Here is a 10,143-nt window from a genome sequence, read left to right as displayed (position 1 = left end):
ATAGAAAAAAAAAGGACACCCCACCTCTGTCCCCGATTCTTTATTCCCAAAGCTAGAGGGATTTTGAAGTGCAACTTTTATGCTCCAGCGATGATTTACCTGAGGGAAAAGACAGCGCTGATAGGCTATCTTGGAGATCGCCTGACCACACAGACTTAGCCCAACCGAAGGGTCAACCCCGGGGACAGTAGGTAAAACAAAATACTACGCCAGCCGAGTCCTTGGTGTGTGACCTTTGGTGACACGATGGCGCCCCTGTTTCCTCTTTAAAACTCATAAAGGTTTATCTTTACGACGCTTCTCTGTTCACGTCATCAGATAAAGAGCGATATTCCTAATGGAAAGCTGCTACTGACTTATTATTTTCAGAATAGAATAACAAAGAATTAAACATGACTTTTTTGTCAACGTGGAAACACATAAGTAAAACTTTCACGTTCACCTTTTGTTTCAACCAAAAAATGCACTTGCACAAAACTTTTAAATAGGGTTTCACGTGAATGAGTGGGTAATTTGCAGTATCGATTCGTTGGCACTACCTGCCAACCCCACCTCATTCAAACCTCAACGCAAACACCTTTTCCCCCATTTAATCAATGTAGCTGCACTGTATCAATGATAAATGCTTCCTTTTCATTAGTTATAGTGCCCTTTGGTCTGATATATAATAATATATATATATATATATATATATATATATATATATATATATATATTATGATTGACTGTCACATGTGATGTGAATCTATTTCTGATATGCAATATCAGAAAAAGATTACCACTGGCAGGTCCCAGCCTTACATTTTAACTTGCCTCTGCCACTCACCTTCAGATCTGAAATCATCAGACCAGACTTTGAAGAATGTTAAATGATGGCTAGAATATTCAGCGTACAACACACACACATTAAATTATTGGAGGCGTCACAATAATCTGAAGCCTCAGATGGGAGTTCACCCTGCGTCTCTCTCAGAGCTTCGCAAGGAGAAGTCCAACGCATTGGAAAAAGCAAGGACTTCTTATACAGTTGCACAGGTCTCTGAAATGCTGAGAACAGCTCTGCTCCCCACATAATGTGTGATGGATAAATCCATATTTGGTTTCCCCTTCATCATCTAAGCTTTGTCTCCTTTCCCTTGCACTGGCCATCCTGCCTGTTCCTAGCGTTATCTAACGTTAACCTTTGTGCCTGGGGTAAATCGGTACCAAGGGAGCAGGGAACCCCTTAAGCATTCTTCTACTTGATGAGAAAACAGGAAACTCTGTCCTTTAGGTCAATGTTATTTGATTTGATCATTGACAATTGCAATGTGAAGTCTCATCTGTTCTAGACGCATATCACTTAAAGAAAATGCCAGATGTCATAAAGGGGGAGACGTAGCCGTGCCTTATCAGTTGGATTTTTTGATACTTGACCCCCCCCCCCCCAAGGGGGTTAGGGAAAAGCCACATCAACAAATGGCAGTTAGAGAAACAGTATGTACAAATAATTCAAAAGTAAAACATAAGAAATATCCCATTACTAAAGTCTTCATATGAATATTTAAATATTGTATGCTTGATATCCATATGTAAATAGTGTATATTGATATTAACATATGAATACTGTTTACTTGATTAAAGGTATAAAACAAAAATATATATAGCCTGACAGTGTTGTAATAAAAAGCCATTTCATAAAATAATACAATGCAATGTATTATAGGGAATTCAGGCGTAAATATGGTGAAGTGAAAGGTGAATATTTGCTTTGGAATGTATTGAGTCAAAATATAAGTCCATACATAATTCTAGTAAAAAAATTAGTACATTTACATTTAGACACTGCTTTAATCCAATGTGACAAGTTTATTGCTTACATCAACAATGCTTATTAATAATAATAATAATACATTTTATTTCTAATGCACTTTATATTCAAGAATCTCAAAGTGCCTTCAGAGAAAAAGAAAAAAAAAAAAAAACTATTAAAAGGGGAACCTCAAAGAAATCTTTCCCCTCCCTGCTCACATAACACTGCCTGTCAATCTCTCCTCAACTCAACTAAATGACGTTCTGTTTTTGTACATTTAGTTTGAGTGAAGCAACTACATTCTGAAGCAAATCGTTAACTTTTTACTTAACCACCCTTTACCACCTAGGTACTGTCTCCATGTGTTCCCTGCTAAGGGGGCCTCTTCTTTGGGTGTCACATATTGGCTGTTCACCTTGACCCCCCCCCCCCTCTCTCTCCTCTCATCTCTCTCTCTCTCTCTCTAGCTCATCGTCTCTCTCTCTCTCTCTCTCTCTCTCACACACACACTTCAAAGAGTGCAATTCAAAAGGCTATGTTGTTTACATATATCGACGATGAAAATAAAAGAGAGAAAGCAAAGAAATCTGATATATATTGTGTTTGATGAGTGTTTGGCAAAGAGCCAACCATCAAAGAGGAAATGTTTAAGGAATTCAGCACTTGAGTGTGTGTGGAAACAAAATTATGTTAATGATTTCTACATACAAAAAGAGATCTCCAAGTGAATGTTTATACACACATTAATGATTTATAGCGAACTTTTCTGCTAGAGAAAAAAACCTGTTGACTATTATGTAATTTTACCAGGTGTCCAAAGATTACATTTTTGTTCTCAAATTGTATTGGCAAAAACACGTGTTGCTTATGCAAGCATATTAACTAAACAATGGTTAGTGACAGCCTACCAGCAGTTTGGAAAACAGACACACCTTTTACGATTATGTGTGTGCTTGTGTTTGTCTGTATGTGTGGGTTTGTCACGTTTCACCCCCCCCTCTCATTTATTTTTATGTCCTAATTGCCATTTGAACTAAGTTCATTACTGTTATTAAGAAGTGACTTTAAAATACGTTCACGTTGAAAAAACATTGTTGTTGCAGGTTGTCCGTTTCAAAGATAATAATAAGACTCTAGAAATGTCACCAACAAGATATCTCACACATCTGACTTTATTAACTGTACTGATTGTACTGATTTCCGACAAGCTGCTCATGTTATTAGTCCACTATACCTTGATATTACAGCTTATTTTTTAATTATTTTCTTTACATTCATAAAAAGTTAGGTTGGCTGAACTAAACGAATAATTTGAAATTATGAGGAAATTATATGGTGATATGGTACACGGAATCAATGATTTTACAACCAAAATATAATTCTGTTGGTCAAATATGTCTGTAGATGTTTATCGCAAGATGGATGAAGTTGGAACCTATTATGTGTGTGTTGATGTGTATGTGTGTGCGTGTGCGTGTGTGTGCGTGTGCGTGTGCGTGTGCGTGTGCGTGTGTGTGTTTTATCTTTTCTTTAGTAAAGAAGGAAACATCTACACCTATGATTCTGTTCAAACTTTCCTCGTGTTCTACGGAGATTTTTCTATTGGCTATATCTTATTATCTCAATTCAAACTCAAACTCTTCTTTTTCAAACCTTTTCATCCCTGGGCCACTAGGTGGCAGTAATAATGCGAGGAGGGAAAAAGTAAAGAAAAAAGACCTAATCTTTTTTTGATACTCAAAACGGATAGGATGATTCTCAAACAGGCTTTCTCCGTAGTCCTGTGATTTATTCTGGATTATATTAGTGTCGGTCCGGTGTTATCATTCCGAGAAGCCATGGGATCCACCATCAATCAGTCTGGTGAAAATAATAACAGGAGGCCTTTCGTCCAAATACTTCTCAGGTGATGATTGACCCAGCCGTCCCTACCTCATCAAGGATCTCTGAGCTCTCCCAGATCTCCTCCTCTTCCTCCTCTCCCCCACCCCCTCTACCTGGGTGGGCTTAGTGAAGGTCTTGGTGCCAATTAATCATGCAGGCTGTTGTACTGGCTGTCCTCAATCAAATCGACAACAGAGAACCAAAATTTGCATCAACTTAGAACTCAAAATTGGCCCCAGGCAAGGAAAGGTGTGTGAGCAGTGTGTCGTGCAAAGAGGAGGAAAGGCTGTGGTCTGTCCATCTGGAACATAGTGATCTGTACACTCGTTCAGTGTGCATGAGACGGCTGTATAATGGTGATGCTGCAGCAGGGAGGGTCAGGGGATTCCCAGCCAATGAGCTGTCAGCCTTATGTGTGAGTGGCCAATGACAACGGGTGACTCAGTCCTTCTTGGTGATGTGAGTCTAACAAAAGCGGCTACACATGCAGCCTGTTGCAGAAACACAATGGACACACTCCGAGGCCGGCGCTGCTGACTCACGATCTAAGCCGATTATTCAGTATAACTGGAAATCAGGGGGGTAGGTAATTATTTCTTTCACGTGCAGGCAAACACAGGCAGACACATAGGATGACCAAACCACCCAAGTAGTTCAAGTGCTGGGAAGCCCTGTGTTAGATGACAGTGAGGCTGACTGTAGAACAGCCTCCCTCCCAGGGACCAGCAAGATATTATATTTATATATTGCACCTTAACTATTCTAGAATTTTTCACTTTTAATAGTTGTTTGATTTGTCTGAATACTCCATTAGTTTGGCCAGTACAACAATAATTCCATTCAATTCTGTTCTATTCTATTGTTTTTTCATGAACTTTTATGGTATATGTAGACCAATGGGAGAAGCATGCAAACGACACTTATATTTAATGTGTTGTTTTGTTGTCTGTTCTACAGGAACAGACATTTGAAAGGAAAAGTTATTATATATGAGTCAATAAAAATATTCCTGCATTATCATGTTTAATAATATGTTGACGAACCTGTCTATAATATAATAGATAAACCGTTGCGACACATCATCACTGACCAGCCTTGACGTCAAAAGCGTGGAAGTAGTGCTGAATTAAGGATGCTGCCTCGTTCTGACTGGAATTCTTAGCATTCCCCAACAGTTGGTCGACGGTGGAGCGGACCAGCGGAACCAAGAGGTCCCTAAATTAGCCCTTCGGTTGCTATGACAGCTATTGGTATGAGGTAGCTCCGCCCATCGCTCCCAGTCAGTTGGTGTGCTGCATAGTGTGTTCCGCTACTCTGCCCTTTAAGAGGAGAGGACGACAATGCAGTGGAGCCTCCACGACATATAGGCTAGATGCAGACAAAAGTCTTTTCATTATAACATCTCACCACAGCTGTTAATATCCCTCATTTTTTGTACACGTTACTCTATTGGCTTCTGGTTCCGTTCAGATAAGCAATCTTAAGTGACAGGTGCGCAGAGAAGATGGGCAGGCGGGAGGCACGCAGCAACAGTGGCACGATGAACACCAGTGACCCGTCCCAGGTCCAATGCCTGCTAACGGCGTCTACCTGCAACCAGTCCGGCACCGGCGAGGTCTCCCCGGGACATCTCGGTCACAATAGCAACAGCGGTGTGCGGAGTCTGATGACGACCACAACAACATCAACAACATCCATAACAACAACAGCAACCCCGGTGGAGGTGGTGAAACATCGCCTTCCAAGCATAAGCACAATTTGAAACACCGCTTCGAGGTTCTGGTGATGGAGACTCTAGGTAAAGGAACCTATGGCAAAGTGAAGAAGGCGATGGAGAGGACATCCCAAAACACAGTGAGAAACACTTGATGTTTTTTATGGTGACTTGTTGGTGTTAGACTGACCGGCACAAAACTACGGTGGTGGTTTAGAAACTGACGCCGATTGAACAGATACCAATAATCATGCACTTTTCTCAGCATTTTAGTTTTAACATGCAATTTAGCGTTAAGACAATCCTTCACGGTGCTAAGAGGGATGCCCGAGGAGAGAGAGCAAGAGAGAGAGAGAGAGAGAGAGATAGCAGAGAGAGAGAAGAGAGAGAGAGAGAGAGAGAGAGAGAGAGAGAGAGAGAGAGAGAGCATGCGTACTTCTGTGTGCGTCCAAGCGTAGGGCAGTGTTATGTAGCCTAAATTTAAGAACAACAATTTTGTGGGTCAGCCATTGGGCTGCTACTGCTGGCTGCACTTTATCCCTGTGTTGCCAAGGCTACCTGTTATGTGACTCACTCACTCTGCAACAATAGAAAACTATGGGGGTCCCCCCTCCAAATCTCTGACATGCTCCTCGATTACAAGCATTTTGTTTCCACACACACACTGAAACACGAACACTGACCAAACAAATACTTTTCATGAGCAACATCACAGTTGGGGAACATCTAAGATAGTAAAAAAAATGATGTTAAAAACTAAATTTGTTGCCAGATTATTTCAGTTAATCCCAGGTTTATGTCTACATATGTCCACACCCCTTTACCCCTTTGCCAAAGGACACTGGGGATCCAAGTCAAACACGAGAACCCTTTCAGGTTCTCTGCATCAGCTACTAAGGATGGGAAGGGGTCTACAGATGGATAGACAGACCAACATAGAGCAAAATGTCAATATTATCAATTGTTATCTAGAATGTAATTGTGTTTCATAAAATTAAGATATTGAATCATGGCCAGAACCAGGGTTAGCGTGGAAAACCATGAATGGAGATATGCTCTTCAGATGATCAATATGAGGTTTGAAATGCCACAGAGATAGTTTACGTTTACATTTCCATTCTCGATGGAATGGCCCTTGACTAGAATGGTATTTGAATACAAAAGCTTATCGGGATATTTATCGACATTCCAAGTATTATGACAATGGCTTCATCCATATAGCCCAGCCTTAGGTTATGGTGTCAAATGAAAACAAGGAATAGGTGGAGCTTTAATAGAAACAATATGGGGAGGTGATTTAGAGGGGCTAGTGGTGGTGGGTGAGGGTGGGAGGTGAATTCCTCATTGCATACCACAGATTCTTTGAAACAAAACTGACGTTATTTTTGGAAACAGGACCACGGGTCTGTTGTCTGAGACAGAGCAGAAGAGATGATGTGTGTGTGTGTGTGTGTGTGTGTGTGTGTGTGTGTGTGTGTGTGTGTGTGTGTGTGTGTGTGTGTGTGTGTGTGTGTGTGTGTGTGTGTGTGTGTGTGTGTGTGTGGGGGGTGTATAGAAGCAGAGAGGCAGTGTTGAGTAAGTGAGAGAGAGCTATGGAGACATAGATAAAACATTATTGATGCCCATGGATTTATCCAGAGAGATAAGTGGATAAAGGTGGAAGGACTGTTAGAGAATAATCACTAGGTTACTATAGCAGACATTTCCATGACTTCATTTATTTATTTATTTTGACCCATAGAAAAGTCTAGTATTTCTTTCTGACTGTATTGCAGTTGCTAATCTAAGATTGAATGAAAGTCACACTCGGGATGTGTGAGTGTCTGTATGTGTGTCACACACACACACACACACACACACACACACACACACACACACACACACACACACACACACACACACACACACACACACACACACACACACACACACACCAGCACTCAATGTTAGGCATGTACAGTAACATGAAGTAACATTTAACCAAGCTGACAAAAATATTTCCGAGACTACTGTACAATTAAAGTCAAAGTTCCTTGAGTGGGAAGTACACGTGTCTCTGCAAAAAGTCTTCATAGAAATACATGGCTTCTTCAGTTTGAGAGGATCACACAGGGTGTTAATTGTGTTGGATCTACATCAGCGCTCATCTGACGCACACACTGTTCATTGTTGAGCCAAGCAATTAAACGGTGACTGTGTAAACGTTTCACTGGGAAGGATAATCCAGTGATACACAGTCTCACACACACATGCATCTGTATGGAGACACAAACAAACACATACTGTACTGTATCTGTAGTGTGCAAGGGTGAGATCATGGACACCAACACCTCCTTCCCCCCGTGTCCTATCAGAAATATCCCCCATCTATCTATCTATTATCAGGAAAAGCACATTGACATTTATTCAACAAATCTATTATCAGGACATACATACACATTGAAAGCTACGATATTTCATCTTGACAGCTCTGAATGTCCGCAGTTTAATTCTTTATTCTCCCCTCCCATACTTTCACTTCCTCTTATTTCTTTGAGTGAGAGTGCGTGGGTGTGTGTGTAAGTGTGTGTATGTGTGTGCGTCCATGTGTGTGCGTGCATACATGTGCGGCATGCGTGTTACATAACAAGTGTGGTTAAAGAGCGTGTGAAACAAGTCTCCTCCAATGGCTACAAATTCCTTCCTGCAGAGTGTGTGAGCCAAGCGAGTGGCCCTGGGAGACACTCTGGGGCTCCAAGGCTCCACCATGGTTCTCCTTTTGGTCTGCCGGTCCCACAAAAAAAAGAAAACATCCAAAATAAACATAAAGCCACAAACATCAATGGTATCTTAGCCGAAGCAAAGTAACGGTAGCATCCTACAGATTGCAATATAGTGGATTTGCCTGAAGTACATTTGCATTGTCTTTGTTCTGTTCGGACACACTTGGAATGAAAAATGATGGCAGACTTGTGGAAACTGAACACACAATATAAAACCGTACAGAAATATATAATATAATATCGTATCGCAAAATTGAAAGAATCTCATTATTTGCAGAATCGCACTACATATTGTATGTGAACTCAGATATCGTTAGCTTATGATAATTTCTTATCAGGAGGTCCCTTTTGATTCCCATCCATAAGTCTTCTGTTTGGAGTCTCAGAAGCGGGCAGGGTACTTCAAAATAAGTAAATATAATTTAGGCTGGCTGAGACGATAAAGGACAAAGAAGACATTCGCAGACAAATTTGTTATATACGCACATGCGGTTTCGGTGTGGTCACTGAACGAGACCAGTGGGATCTAAATGGAGAGGGGGAAATCAGTATAATCTAATGATTTGCGAAAGGTTTCGGCCAGTTCAAAAAAACCCAAAGACTTGTCGGCAAACTGCATGAAGTATGCTGACCACAGGAGACCTCACCCGCACCACCACCACGACTGATATGAAGTCTTAACGGTCAGGGGAACGCACCAGTCTATTTTCTAATATGACTATATTATTCCCGAAATAGGTTGTTTCCAGTGACTGAATCTGTGTTGTTCTGTGCATCTTACAATGAATTACTTGAACTTGAGCTTGAACTTAAACTAGACAGCAGTATACCATTGTAGAGCAGACTGGAGATCCAGTAACGTCTTATGGCATGAAGACCTGCAGTTGTGCATGCATATTGCGACCACTTGCATTATCATTTCATTACAGTACAGAGCACCAGTGCTCCATCACTGTTCACATTCTCTTCTACCCTCACTTCATCCCCGTTTGGGAATACAATTGACAAAGCAGCGCACCCCCATGATTCATCGTCCGTCTAACTGATCCCCCTCGTCCATAAATGGTGATGTTTGGATGAGGAGTTTCTGCATCCTAAAGTATTTTGGGGGGCTTATACGGGCGTATAATGTTCTGTGAATAGGGGCTTACATCGGGGGAATGGTGTGGGAGATTAAGAAGGAAGAGTGTGAACAGAACAGCTGTCAAGAGTTCAGATCACAAGAGGCACGGTGCCCGCCTGGCCAACCCCGAGGCCCACATAATCACCTCTAATACTCCGGCCTTCTGTGTGGCATTGTGTGTTCGAGAGCAGACGTGTGTGTGTGTGTGTGTGTGTGTGTGTTGGTCTGTGTGTGTATGTGTGTGTTTGTGATGTGTGCGTTTGCAGGTTGATCGGTGACAGCCCATATGTAAGGTATAGCCTATGTGGTTGCTGCTGTTATACTGTGTATGCCATTGTGGAATAATGTGATTGCGACAAGTATTGCCAGGGATGTGTCAGCGATAATGGCCAAACAAACAGAGCTTGTTAGAATGCGTATGCACAACCACAACCCAGTTCTAGTCTATCGTACACTTTTTATGGGACTCGGGTGACCCTCACTAATCCGATTAATGGTTTGCTTCTACAATATCCAAAAGCTTGAGCCTGCTATGATATTCGGATTAAATACTAAGGACAGCACACCCCTCCCGTTCCACAGGTGGCGATCAAGTCCATTCGTAAAGAGCGAATCACCGAAGACCTGGACAGAGTTCACATCCAACGGGAGATAGAGATCACGGCATCACTCCGTCATCCCAACATCATACGCTTTTTCGAAGGTGACATCACATGTGATGATAACACTCAGACACACGCACCCGAATTGGCCTGTGACACAATTTCCTTCCAATAATGTGGCAAATCACACTTTCAACCAAAACATGCTGGTTTGATTCCGTCATAGATTATCCATGGTTGGCTAAAATCAAAGGTTAACATCAGGG

At 41.6% G+C, this 10,143-nt stretch overlaps 1 pseudogene; it reads left to right on the top strand.

Moving 5' to 3' along the window:
- The first annotated feature begins 5,216 nt into the window (after positions 1-5,216).
- The window catches only part of LOC130403620 (NUAK family SNF1-like kinase 1), a 13,909-nt pseudogene continuing 8,982 nt past the window's right edge, over positions 5,217-10,143 (top strand).

This window comes from Gadus chalcogrammus, chromosome 1 (genome assembly GCF_026213295.1).
Source record: "Gadus chalcogrammus isolate NIFS_2021 chromosome 1, NIFS_Gcha_1.0, whole genome shotgun sequence".
Classification (NCBI taxonomy): Eukaryota; Metazoa; Chordata; class Actinopteri; order Gadiformes; family Gadidae; genus Gadus; species Gadus chalcogrammus.
This window is presented reverse-complemented; position numbering and strand designations above follow the sequence as displayed.